The sequence below is a fragment of the Papaver somniferum genome, chromosome 5 (assembly GCF_003573695.1).
Source record: "Papaver somniferum cultivar HN1 chromosome 5, ASM357369v1, whole genome shotgun sequence".
Lineage (NCBI taxonomy): Eukaryota > Viridiplantae > Streptophyta > Magnoliopsida > Ranunculales > Papaveraceae > Papaver > Papaver somniferum.
Genome location: NC_039362.1, coordinates 209267625 through 209282312, shown reverse-complemented (window position 1 = coordinate 209282312; position 14688 = coordinate 209267625).

Below are 14688 nucleotides of genomic sequence, written 5' to 3'. Positions count from 1 at the left end.
GTAGTCATATTCGTCACCAGATCTCCAATTCCAAATGGGTTTGGGCGTGCAGATGCATGGATCTTGGCTTTATCATCTTTGACCGAGACAACCTCTAAGCTTTTGATAAAACGTTTGAAGGGGTCGGCCTCCCATTCACATCTCTTATCCGGGGTTGGTTTGGTAGTTGGGACCAGTCCCTAGTGCTTGTCAGAGTGAGGAGTGATTGGTTGTAAAAAGGGTTGTGTGATAAGACTTACTTGGGATCGGAACCTTTTAATGTACGCCGACGGGCTCTCTCCAGGAAGTTTTATCACGTTGGCAAGCTGTAGGTGGTGCGGCAACAGACAGTCCCCAGGTCCAGACGGCTTGTTGGATATCCTTTCGGGTACCGCAGCCGGTAGAGGTCAAACTTCCAGTGTTGCCTTGTTGTCGTGTATCCAAGAGCGTTCTAGGATCATGTCGTAATTAGGATGCTCCTTGACAATGCAGAAATTTGCTTGCGTTAGGGCGTCACTCAATTTAACTTCAAGATCGATGTATCCATATGCGTCTCCAAGTTCTCCTTCTGGAGTCTTAATCACAGTTGGGTTGCGAGTAGCCTCCTGCTTTGAAATCTTTGCTGCTTTCAAGGTCTGGAGAGTGATGATGTTGAATTCATAGGCCGTATCGATCAATGTGCTATCGAAATCGTCATCCCTCAAACGAGCAACGGTTAAAAATCCCCAGTTTCCCTTGCTTGCATCTTCCAGTAAGGACTGAGTTTTCGAGATCGCTTCCTTTTCCATGTACAAGCGCCTTCCTGAGACAACGTGGTTGAGGGATGCAAATATGTCCTGACGTTGTGCTTTGGAGAAGTACAAGATCTCGCACAAATGTTCCATCATAGATTGTACAGTCTTGCGAATAGAATCCCCGGAAATCATGCAGTTCCAGACAATGGGAGGATCTCTATGAACACCTTCGTTTCCAAGATGGAGTTCTCCTGCCTCTATCTTTTCTTTGAAGATTTGCTTCAGTCTGTTGCAGTCTTTAGTCGGCTGATGGAAAAACCTTTGGTAGCGGCAGTACTTGGGATCCGCCATATCTTTCTCGGTTGGCGGGCGTCTGATAGGAGACAGCTTGATAGCGTCATCTTGAATCCATGCCTCCAAGAGTTCTATCACTTCACTCATGGGGAATAGGAAGCCTGCATCTTCGATGTCTTGTGCAGGAGTCTTGCCTACTCCCTTTTGAGACGAGGTCGTCTGTGCCGGAGCCGTACGCTTGGGTTGTCGTTCCGTTGCTGAAGCTTTCCTTTTTCCTCCTTCGCCTACCACGCTCACAGAAGGACCAGTGTTGTATTGTTTGTTGGTGAGGCGCCTGCTTCCTCGACTCTCACGTAGGTCTTCGTTTCGAACAACCCTGGTTCTCTCTAGTAACGCTGGGGAAGTTGTGGCTGAACGCTTGGAAGCTTCATGGAGTTCGGAGAACGTCTGAAAGCCAGATTCTCCAATAGGGCGCGGTATATGGGTATCATCCCGTTGATGCACAGCTCCACCAACTGCCGTTCAGTGATATTCGGATCATGACAATCTAGTGCTTGAGTTCTGAACCTTTTAACGAAATCGTTCGGATGTTCGTTGTTCCACTGAGAGATTCTCCCCATGTCTGAAAAGGTGATCTGCTCGAAAACGAAGAAGTACTTTTTATAGAAAGCACTGACCATCCCGTCCCAATTAGATATGCTGTTAGGCGCGATGTTGTTGTACCAGGTGTACGTTCTTCCCGAAAGTGACTTCGAGAATTCTTTCAGGCGGAGAACACAATTGTATTCATGTTCTCCTAATGATTCCAAAAAATCGAGAGATGTATTCATGAGCGTTACCAGTACCATCATAGAGACAGAAATGAGGAGAGGTGTATCCTCTTGGGAGAGGAATTCGTTGTACAACTTGAGGGTACGGCAGCTGATGTTGGTGCACCTCCATCATGCTTCCTTTGCCTTGGTTTTGGAGAAGTCGTTCAAGGTCTTCAGTGTGATGAAGTTGGATGACCGGTCCATCTCCCTTGGGCGTTCAGGAACAACACGAGCTTCTTCATTCATGTGGGTCTGAGTGTAAAAGCATGTTCTGGGCGTATTGAAGGCATCCCTTGTTGGCTCCAGGGGTTGCCATGAGTCTTGTGGCAATCGTTCAGTTAAGTTTTTGAGGAAAGTGAGTACCTCTTTATGAGTTGCAACCATATCCGTTTGAGTCTTAGCAAGAGCTTCCTGTCTCTCCATTAAGTCTGCGATGGTAATTGGAGATGGTCATCATATTGCTCCTCCGGCTCCCCGTCCTGATGAAAGAATGGAAGTTGTTGTTCTGGTGATCACCGGAGGTGTTACACTTGAAGAGATGCCAGGGTTCGAGGCTGCTCTGGGTCTGGTGATAGGAGGCGTTACACTTACTGGAACATCTCCTGCTCCGCTAGTGTTGGTGGTAGAAGAGACGGTTCCACGAGATGTATTGACCACAGTAGCTCCACTGACAGGTACATCAATACCGAAAGCGTTATCTACACTAATTCCATCAGAATTGATTGTTGATCCTGACCTAAGTTCCACCATCTTTGAAACAGATTGATGATTGGATTGAATTTAAGATCTACCCCTTCGAAATTGATGAGATTGAATCATATTTTGAATAAATTGACTTTATAACCGAGAGATTAACCTCCCATTGTGGTCGCCAATTATTTATGGGTAAAAACTATTCCTGCCGAATTTGGTAATTTGGGGTGTGTGGATGAGGAATGAATCTAAACCCTAAACAAATGCACTGCACGGGAGTGCTTTGTGATTCGAAAAATCAATCTGTACAAATCTGGCCTAAACCAAGAAATGGCCGTTCCAGACTTGCTTCGGTCACAAAGTGAAGGAGATAGGGTTGATCTTAGGGAGGGAAGCGAAGAAGGTGCTGAGATTGTGAAGGTGTTGGCTATGTATGACTTGTATCATAAAGTTGAACTGGCTTGCAGAATGTAATCTATCATTTCCGGTGTTTGAATACGGTTGTATCAACACTTGCTTCTGTTGTCTTGTCTTTTATGAAAATAGGGAGGCGAACCTATTTATACAAGTCATTGAGCCTAACCCACGTCTCTCATGGGAAGTGGAGAAAGTGGAGTGATGGAGTAGTGGAGTTGAGTGTGTTAGTGTTACACGATCAGTCTTGCCCACTTCTCCCATCATCACTAACAATCCATGACTTCCTGACACGTTCTTGTGATGGCGCGTTGTGCGCTGCATGCTGTAAACCGCCAGACCAATACCCCAGTATGTATCCCCCAGTTTGTGATATGATTGATGTCTCGAGTATGTGGATCGTGGGACCCACATAAAGTAGCATGTAATGCTAGATTAAATAACTAAGTTATTTAGGAAGTCGATATTTATGAAATATCATGTGAATCCTATGCATGTAATGCATCACATGCATTTAGCATGAGTGAAGCATCGCTGTTTTAAGGCTTAATGGAGTAAGTCACGATTAAGGGTCTTAAAATAGATGCATGTCTAGCCATCTTCAAGTGATCGTTTGGGGCTGTACAGGTAAGTCCTGACTTGGCCGATCACGGTGTGGTAGAGTGACAGATGGTAATCACCACGACGCCTCATTAACCAGTTAACTCCTGAACAGGGTTGTATAACCAAGCAGGTGAAGTTGAACGGACGAGATGATCTTTGAGACACTCATTTGCGACCGTTAGTGGAATTAGGGTTTATGAAGAGGTGCGCAAGCATCACTCTTCAGCTTGGTCGAATCCAAGCTTGGGACACGATTTTGGCAAGGACGATTGGGCATGCGTGTGGAAGGCATGCCGGTGTACATGTGCATACCTAATTTTCGCGTGAAAGTGTAATCTAGATCGCTCAATTTGTCCGGAAAATAGGAGCGGCTAGGATTGATTTGTGACAGAGATTTTGTGCCGCAAAGGCCGCGCGTCAAGCCAACTTTGGGCACGCGTTTTGAGGCGACCAAGCCTGGTCGATCTTGGACGATTAATATGGTGTGCAGACGAAGGGCTGGTGTACACGCCTGTATTTCATTGTCCCATAGAAACGTGATCTAAGCCACTCAATTTGTCCGGCAAAGTTAAGTGGTCGAGATTAGTTTACAATTGGGAGGTGTGACCGCGCCTAGTTTGGCTGTGCGAATCGAGGCAACCAGGCATGATATGCCTTGGCCGATCGGATGGGGAGATAGATGGGCCCACGATGATAATGTTTATGCGCACCGGACCTTCCTAATCTATCATGGAACCTTTGTTCGTGCAGGAGAAAATGGACGCTCGTGATGTTCAAACTCTAATTAGGGTTTCACCGGCCGTGCGTCATGCCTTGTTTGGGCGCACGAACTGGAACGATCAACTATAGTTGGTCCTGACCGATTGGTCATGTGTGTAGGCGGGCCCACGATGATTGTGTTGACATGTTATGGGCCCTTTGAATCTACATCTACACCCTCCATCTATGCCTGCGAAGATGGATGGTTGAGACTGCTTTGCGACACATGTAATGTGCTGCAGACCCTAAATTAGGGTTTCACGTCCGCGCTGCTTTGGCTGGACAATTTGGCAAGCCATGCTACCCTTTTGGGGAGGCCGACCATGCGGTGACCGCATTGGGTCGATGGTGAATACTCCAATACCTGCCTGGAGGTTATGGATCCGATCTAAGTCATCCAATCATGCTGGTGAAGTTGGATGGTCGTGATCGTTTCTGAGACTGATATGGACATTTCAGATGCTCGATTGATCTAGTATAACACTCCGAGAGTTGTAGCCTATACGGGTATTTCGTACATGCCTCCTTATTTAATTCTTGGAGATTCGTGTTGCTATGCTGAGAGCGATCACTCAGTCGTCATACCGCACCAATAATGACAATGGAGTAGTACAAGAAATACAAGGATGGTCATGCAATAATTGGTAATGCTATAAGTTTTATAGTGAAGAAGTATTCTCCACTTTATCAGTGGATTTATCCTTTGCAGGATGTTAGCGCATAGTTTTGGCTTTTACAATTTTAGCCTTAAACGGAAATCCACCATCAACAACTATGAGTCTTGATTTCTAGTCTATTATACCTAAGTCTCGGACTAGGATAAAAAAGTGTAGTTGAGCTCAAGGACTTCATGTCGATTCATCATACAACGACGAAGATATACTCAAGGAACCGTGGAAGTTCATCAACAAAAAGGTATGTGGAGACTTGAACTTATCTATCACTCAAAAGTCTATATATTCTATCTCTTACTTCTTATGAGACAAAAAGTCGTATGCTATATAGACTGGATCATACACATTTGACATTTCGAGCTGAGTATTCACTACTTATCTTTTTCTCGAAATCGTGTGTTGGTAAGGCGTTTCGCTTTGATCAAGTTTATCTTCACCTAGTGACGAAAGTCATGAAAAGTTTCAATTACTTTGAGAATTGCTCTGACGTGAAACGGTATGTGAATAACGACTATATAACGTCCTCTGAGAATGTCTCAATGATTGGACTGAGAGTTTAGATTACATAACCATGTATTCCTTAATCCGAAGTTTTTGAACTTTGTTGATTGAGAGAAATCGGAGGAATTGGCTTTGCCAAGTCCGCGAACCCAGTTTTCGAACTCAGTCCGCGAACTGTCGGAAGTTCTTGTACCGAGAATTTCTGCTGGGATTCCAAATTCGTTCGTGAAGTTCAAGTCCGCGACCCTAGTCCCCGAACTGGCGGAAGTCTCTTTGCCGAGATTTTCTGTTGAGTTTGGAAGACTCTGCCGGTTGACTTAAGTCCGCGAACTTGTTTGTGAGCTTAAGTGGTTATGATCTAAAGATGTGCTCTGAACATGAAACTTAAATTACTAAGGAATGCTTTATGCAAACCGTGGCTATAAAGTTCATGAGCCGATTCAATCGAATCAAATCATCTTTGTTTCAATTATGTCTTGTGTAGTTACATAAGATCTCATAGCAATTGAACAACTGTCTAACTAGTTCATTTGAGTCAATTGAACTAGTTATGGTGAAGAAGAACTAGGTTAATATGAACTGCTCATATGGTTAACCTTTTGGGTTACTATGTTGAACCAACATACGCGTACACGTTTGGGCACGGTTTTCACAAACCCAGTAAACGTCTACCCATGTGTCTGTGACAAGCTAAGTTTTCGATCTAACGGTTGAGAAATATTAGCTTGAATCTAAATCAGGTTTTCATCTAACGGTGAATATGGATTGCTTTCTAACTAAGGAAAAACCCTGATTTGAAGGCTATATAAAGGAGACATCTAGCATTGTGCAAAATTAATCCCCATACGTCTGTGTGATACTAGTGCGCTCGCTGGAGTCGATTCTCCTTTAACCTTTGGTTTTATTCTCTAAAACCAAGTTAACGACTTAAAGACTTCACTGGGATTGTGAAGCCAGACCGATACTACTTTTATCGTAGTTGTGTGATCTGATCTTGCATCTTCTATCAACGAGTACAATCTATTGATTGGCTTGAGATCGTGAGGGTTCTCCGATAGGCAAGATAAAGATGTCACAAACATCTTCGTCTCACTGTTTGTGATTCCTCGACAAACCGCTTGTGTAGTCAAGAAGGATTGTTGAGAGGTGATTGATTAATCTGGGCTGTTCTTCGGGAATATAAGAACGGATTATCAATTGGTTCCTGTTCACCTTGATTTTATAACTTAATATGGAACAAAAACCTAGGGTTTTTCTGTGGGAGACAGATTTATCCTCTGATAGACTTTTCTGTGTGGGACAGATTTGTTTGTTATCAAGGATGCGATTTTAGGTTGCAACAACTCTTAGTTGTGGGTGAGATCAGCTAGGGGAATCAAGTGCGTAGTATCCTGCTGGGATCAGAGGCGTTGGAGTATAACTGTACCTTGAATCGGTGGGAGACTGATTGGGGTTCAATTATAGTCCAGTCTGAAGTTAGCTTGTAGTAGGCTAGTGTCTGTAGCGGCTTAGTACAATGTGTATTCAATCTGGACTAAGTCCCGGGGTTTTTCTGCATTTGCGGTTTCCTTGTTAACAAAACTTCTGGTGTCTGTGTTATTTCTTTTCCGCATTATATTTTATATAATTGAAATAATACAGATTGTGCGTTAAGATCATCAATTGGAAATCCAACCTTTGGTTGTTGATTGATCCTTGGATATTGGTCTTTGGTACCGTCCAAGTTATTTCTTGTATTTGATAAAGAATCGCTATTGTTTTTAGCTTGAGTAAAAATCAAATCAAGAGAGAGATATTAACTCCTTGAGATACTTTAATCTATATTGAGTCTGACTGTCTAGTTGATTCTCTAGCAAAGTATTTCGGAGTTAGTCCATACAGATTGCTAAGCGAAATATTGGGTGGTGTTGTTAGACCCCCGCTTTTTCACCCGCGTTTTCAGTTATCAGTAGATAAATTATTTATTATTGGTTAAGAATTTAGTTGGATTTTCAAATATGATTTTTGATTAATAAATTAGTTTTGTCTCAATATTTATGTTTTATGATTCAGTACGAACATTGCATATGATTTAAATGCTTGTTTGTTTGAGTCTGGAATCAAGTAAATTTGTGTTCATCTTTATAGCTAATTTAGGTTTTTTTTTTTACACAAAAGCGATATTCTTTGAATACAAGTAGCTTATTGTGGTTACTGCGCCTGTAGCGATACATCCTTTTAATTGCATGTGAATCACAACCTTTGTTAAACTGATTACTCGGGTATGAAGTTACATTTATTATCGTTATTTCACAGAACATAATGCTCTTAGAGACTTAAAATTAGTTATGCTTTTACATTTAAGGTTGTTCTCTAGATATAATTAATACTCACATCTTTTAATGTGTTTGTGATCCTTAGGAAATTAGCGGGGTATTCTTGCGATTAAGGTATCCTAGGGCTTTTGGTAATGACATATTAATTACCAATTCTAATTATTGATACAAAAACATGTTTGTGAATGAAAACGATCCCTTAACCAATATTCTCATCTCATTGATTTCTTTCAAATAATTACCTTTCTTTTTTGCTTTCAATTTAGCTTATATTACTTTCATAAATTCTGAAAAATACACCCTTGTTACTTAGGAAATTGAAAAGGAATAACAACATAGCCTCCTTGTAGGAACAAAGCTTTCTTACCCTTATACTTCATCAGAATTCCGATAGTGAAAAAGTAAAATAATGCAGAGGTTATCTCGCTAGAGAGTTTGAAGTTGGTGACGCAGTTGAAGAAAATGAGTAGTTGGGGTATCATAAGTGTCAATTATGTATTTCTAAAGTTTTGGGGAATATGTGAAAACAGGGATGTCGATAAAGGCAGATTGAGTTAAAGTGGCTTGCATCCAACTTATTAAGAGGTACCAGTTCAAAACCATTCAAGATAATCAGGGTTTGGAAGAGGATTAACGGGAGTTGATCCATAAAGAAAATAAGATGAGGCAGCAACATTAAGATTCGACGTGCTTATACACATCACGGGAACGAAGAATTGGAAGAACTTGGTGACGCTATTGTATATATTTATTTCATCAAGCTTGAAAAAGATATATGAAGTTTTGAGTTTAAGGGGAGGTAAAATTTTAGAAAAGAAAGAAGACGATAGAGAAGAAGATGAAGAGAAAGAAGACAAGGTAGACTTTGTAAACATGGCTGGGAAAACAAGAAGAAGAAAAGACGGATATTGATGCATTTCCCTTAAAATAGGTTTGAGATGACTATTTATAATGATCAAGCAAATACATAGATGGCCCTTTTACGTTGCACCGTAATATTACAACAAGGCCTATAAAAGTGATGGTGCATGGTGGATACGTTTATTCAAATCCCTAGAATATATCTACTGACTGAATTAAAGGATTTTAATTGTTCCGTAACAACTCAGTCGACTCTTTCACAATTATCTCCAACTTAAAATTACGATATGTTATTATTTTCTTTTGAATATGTAACCCTTGTATCGCTGTAGATGTTGAATATAAATTGTATAATCCAATTCCTACAAGAGTGTTGAAGATTTTCTATAAAAAATCAATCTTACGTCTGCATCAGAGCCACTGATCCTCCAAACGACACCAATATGATCCTCCAAACAATACCAATTTTCTTCCAATGTAATGGCAAATACTACTATCCTACAACAACTATATATCAACCATATTATCAACATAAAACTTAATGAAACCAATTTCCTCCTATGGAGAACACATTTCAAACCTCTTCTTAAGGGTTATGAACTGGAACGATATGTGGATCAAACATTATCATAACCTCAATGTACTAACCCAACTTAAAAGAAATCAATTTAGAGTACACAAAATATGAGGAACAAGACCAAATTCTGATGGGATGGCTTTTATCCTCTCTAACTGAAAGTGTGATGACTCGTGTTGTTGGCTTGTCAATAGGACACACATTTTGGAAGGCTTTGGAAACTAGATTTGCTCGTCAAACAAAGGGACACCGGACATCAGATGCACCTTCAAAGGAAATTACATAATCTAATTAAAGATAACAAAACCACGCAATATTATTCATCGAAAGATAAATCTTTATTTGCTTTTCTTATATCCTCGGGAAACCCAGTATCTGAAGATAATATGAAACAACAGATTACGAGTGGTGTAAATCAATCATGTGATCCTATTGTGACTTCTTTGAGTACTGTTGAAGATGAACATGAATACCTTTTATGTTCATCTCTTGAAATTTTCCATGTCTCCGGAGCAACAAATGGTTTCATCTCAATCGCATATTGAAAATGTTGTTGCCTCAAATAATGCATCATCTGATCAACGAAGATCTTGCAATTACAATTAGACAAATCCTCAACCGATTCGTCAAATATACAATCCTTAAAACCCGCAAGGTCCTTATCATATTTGTGGTAGAAAGAATCATGTTGCAATGAAGTGCTGGTATCGTTTCGACGAAGACTTTATACTACCATAAAATCGAACACCAACTACATATATTTCTATACCAGGAGGGGCTACGAACAACAAATGAGTGACTGATACAAGTCAATACATCACCAGATAACCTAACAACTGATGTCAACAACTTGATTATTCCTCAGGAATATGAATTTAGCTAGCAAGTGCAAGTAGACAATATTAATGTTCTCCCAATTGCAGATATTGATAATACAACTTTCACCCATAATAACAGAACATTTTAACTCAAAAATTTTCACCACGTTCCTAATATTAAATCGAACCTTCTACTTGTTTATCAATTTGTAAAGATAACAATGTTTTTTTTTTCGTAGTTCATACAAATTTATTTGTTGTGAAGGATTACCACAAGCATGAAGTAAATTGTTGAAATCAAAGCCCTCAGAATTTTTTATTTACTACAAAAGTGATTATGCATTGTGGAAACATAACAAACGAAAGATCTTGAGGTTGCGAAATGATTTTATCAAGGAGATGACTAACTTTCTTGATATTTCATGCTAAACCTGACCCAACCAACTCAATTGTCATATGTGGCTAACCTCGATACATTGTATTGCCATGATGCTCTGGTAAAAGTGTTGAACCTCCATAAAACTTGTATGCTTTTAGTAAACCACCTACCATTCTCAAGCAAGATCCTCGTGAGATCAGAGTCTCATTTCTATTCTTTTCGATTTGATGCCTTATCTTTACACTTCGGACACTAAGAATATATATGCAACAAGAGTTAATATTCTAGAGTAATTTCACACCAACTAAGTAAAAGCATACGCTTTTTGGCTTTTACAATAACATCATTGATAAATGTGGTTTGATCAAAACTGTAAAATTATAATCTGGTTGTTTATTATACAACTTAAAATCGGAGAATAACCTTTCGAAATCGAAGAAGACATGCGATAATGAGATAGACAGTTGTAGTGAATGCTTCTGGCTAATAAAATTTAGGAATATGGCTTTGGTGGAGATGATCAAGCCTAGTTTCAAATATATGACAAATTAAACTTGCTCTCAGATACACACCATTTTGCTGGGGCATGTGAGGACAAGAAAATTGATGCAAAACACCAGAAGAAAAAAATAATTTAAGTAAAGCATCCTAAATATATTCTCTACCATCATCACTCTGAAAAATATTTAGAGTTGTATAAAAACGATTTTCAATTTTAGCCATAAATTTTGACACAGTTAAAGACTTGAAATTTATTATGCAAAAAATAAATCCATTAAATATGGAAAAATTATCCAAAACTAAGAGAAAATAACAAAAGCGAGAATTAGATATAACTAGAGAAGGACCCTTTAAATAAATGCGATCCTTAAAACGTACATTACTACTGATTGAAGATGATATAGGAAAAGGGAGTCTATTGATGCTTAGCACAAGCACAACTGTCACACAAAGTATGACGAATTATTAAAGGAATTGAAACTAACTTTTGAGAACCTAGGCTAGAAATACTTCAATTATGTAGTAACCAAGATGCAAGTGCCAAACTGGAAGGAGAAAAGAGTGGCAACATGCCTATGAGCAACAACTGCGTTGGACAAATAAAATAAAGAACATCATCACTTGGTCACCTGATAAGGAGTTTTCTCGTTTTCCGATCCTTAACATAGAAACCAAAAACGATCAAAACTCACCAAAACGTTATAATCATGAGTTAATTAAAATACGAAACAATTTTTTTTTGCAATTTGCAGCACATAAAACACACGATTCAAAAAGATAAAGTGGAATATTTTAATTAAAACATTACCAAGTATACCACCAACTTTTTAGTTCGGCAACCTGTATGGATAAAACCTAATACAATTGCAAGCAGATCTAATCAAAGATTCTTGAATAATATGTATATAAAGTTTAATTATATCTCTTTCTCTTCATAATCAGAAAGTCAAGGCAATAAATTCCATGAACCTGATTGAAGAGTAGTTGGACGATCTTAAAGATCAAGCTTGTCATATTCAAATAAAAAGGATCTGTACTCTTCCAAGTATGAAACTTGTTATCTTTTTCTTAAGATACGAATTCTACAAGCATGAGTCTCATAATAGATCAAAATTAATATGGACTTATCTACTAAGATTGATTACGCACTACTTGTGTTAGTCCCATTACAAAGCTAAAACGATATAATATGGAAAAGAAAAAAATAAAAGACACCATAAGTTTTGTTAACGAGGAAAACTGCACCATCCGAAAAACCCCGGGACCTCGTCCATATTTGAACACCAAACTATATTAAGCCGCTACAAACACTAGGAAACTATCAGACTTCGAACTGGAATACAATTGATACTGAATTTTACCTACAAGCACTTCAGTTGTAGTCATGCTCCTTACGTCTCTTGAACCTCGCAAGGCTCCACGCAATTGATTCCCTTAGTTGACGTTCTTTACAACCTAAGAGTTGCTTCAACCTAAGTGAAGATTTTTGATACCAATCTTCCTCTAACAGATAAACGTATTTGATTTTACTTTAGGTCAAATAGATCAATATTTGGAAATATGTTTGCAATAAACAAAGCTAGCAAACCTCACAAACCCGGAACACTTACACTCAGTTAGCTGAGAAGCCTAGATTATTAACCATCTCTAAAGAAAAATCTTAAACCAATTATTAAAGAAGAGTCTTAGATATATATATCTTGAGGAATCACAAAGTCTGAGACGAAGAGAACTTTGCGATTTCTATCTATCTCGCCCCTGAAGGAGATTGATGAAAACCTCGGCAACAGAAAGAACATTATCAGGATACACCAACTATCGAGGTAAAGATAGTTGGACTTGGCTTCACGAATCCCAAAAAAAATGTCTTTAAGTCGTAAACCTAATTATGTTTCTCAGAGAAAACCTAGGTTAAGAGGACTACTCTAGCATACACATAGGACACAAAAGTGTCATGGATTGAAGTTCCCAGTTTTTTTGAATCTCTCTATTTATAGACTTTCAAGGATAGTGTTTCTTAGAATTAAAGCTAAGATAACTTGAGATTTAAGTAAACACTTTCTCTATCTATATGAAACTCTTGTTAGGAGATCATGTAAGCATATGAGAAATTTATCTAGAAATTATATAGAAGAATATACACTATAGTCTAGGATACCAGAACTGTGTATAATGATAGTTCGTGGAAAGAATTCCTTTAGAACTAATAAGCATAATCATGTTCATTTACACACTTAAGACTTTAATCATGATGCAGATACATTAAGTGTTTTAGTGATCAATGATATCTTAGAAGTGTTCATGAGAGTTGTAGCTATGCTAACATATTCGTGGAAATAGTTCATGAGCATTTGTTTAATTCGTACTGAGTAGATATGCTAAAGGGTATGTATACCTATGAACCAGTTCGTGAATTCAGATAGCCAAGGTACGCGTACTGGGTATGCAAACCCTTAAGTTATTCAGGAACTCAGGCCTCCCCAATTCACGAACTCAGAACTCCATGGTACGCGTACCTATGTTCCAGAACCTCATAGACCTAGGGTACGCGCACTGGGTATGCGTACCTACCCTGAATCCAAATTTCAGTAGGTCTGAAAACTCTCTTTTGATGATTTGAAACATTTCCAATCACCATAAATATAAATATCATTTCTTGGACAATTTCCAAATGATCTATTTGAAACAAAAATAGTTCTTGAACAATAATTTACTTCGAACTAAGATTGCTAAAGACCTATGAACATCCATTGCTTGAATCATATTTCAAGATATTTAACAAGACAAGATCTTCACTCAAAACTTCTTCTTTGCAATATTAAATCTACCAGAAGTCGTAAGAGATGGTCTCATATAGATAGAATGGTAATACTGCGAGTAAATAGAATGATTCAGTCGTCACATACCTCTTTATCGATAAAGTTCTCTAAATGTCTTCGTATGATATTCAATATTCAATCTTCGAGTGATATTCAATGATGTCTGATACTCAACTAACAAACACTAATCCTAGTCCGAGACTTGACTAAAGTAGGCTAAGAATCAAGATATAATTTTATGCAACTAATATTAACAACAAGATTGAGATGGTAAAACTTGCGAATTTGATTGAGCAGTGCTCTAACAATTACCATAACACCTTTATCAGCATAACAATGTTGATCAAAATGCGTAGATTAAAGTTGCATTGCAGCAAATGACTAAGGACGATTTAGAGCTTGAAAAGAGTGATTAAATATGTTAAGTAACTTTAATATTGTATGACCCACCATATTGTAAATTTGACATGGAGAATCGTTAGCCGAAAAATTCAATGTAGGAGCGCTAAGAATGAACTTATTGTGTTGTATAGATTGGCTGCCATAAAAATGAGATAAAAATGAGAGAATTTGGCTATCAAAAATGAACACCACGGACACTGCGGAAGTATCAGTTATTACCACCACAACCACCCTTGATGAAACCATTATTACCACCACAACTTATAGAAAACTGGACGTAAAATCGGATTATACGGTTGGAATTAAAAGAAACCTGGACGCAAAATGAGCTTTTACGGTTGGAACTAATCCAAACCTGGACATAAAATTACATGCAAATAAAATTATACGGTTGGAATTAAAAGAAACCTGGACGTAAAATCACTTCTAGTTAAAGGGTAATCTAGACATGTTGTATATGTGTTAGGATATCCCATAACCACTTTTTTGGACATTAAGAATCCAAATGAAGCCCCTCTATTACAGTGTGACGCCACAATAATAGTCTTCTTTT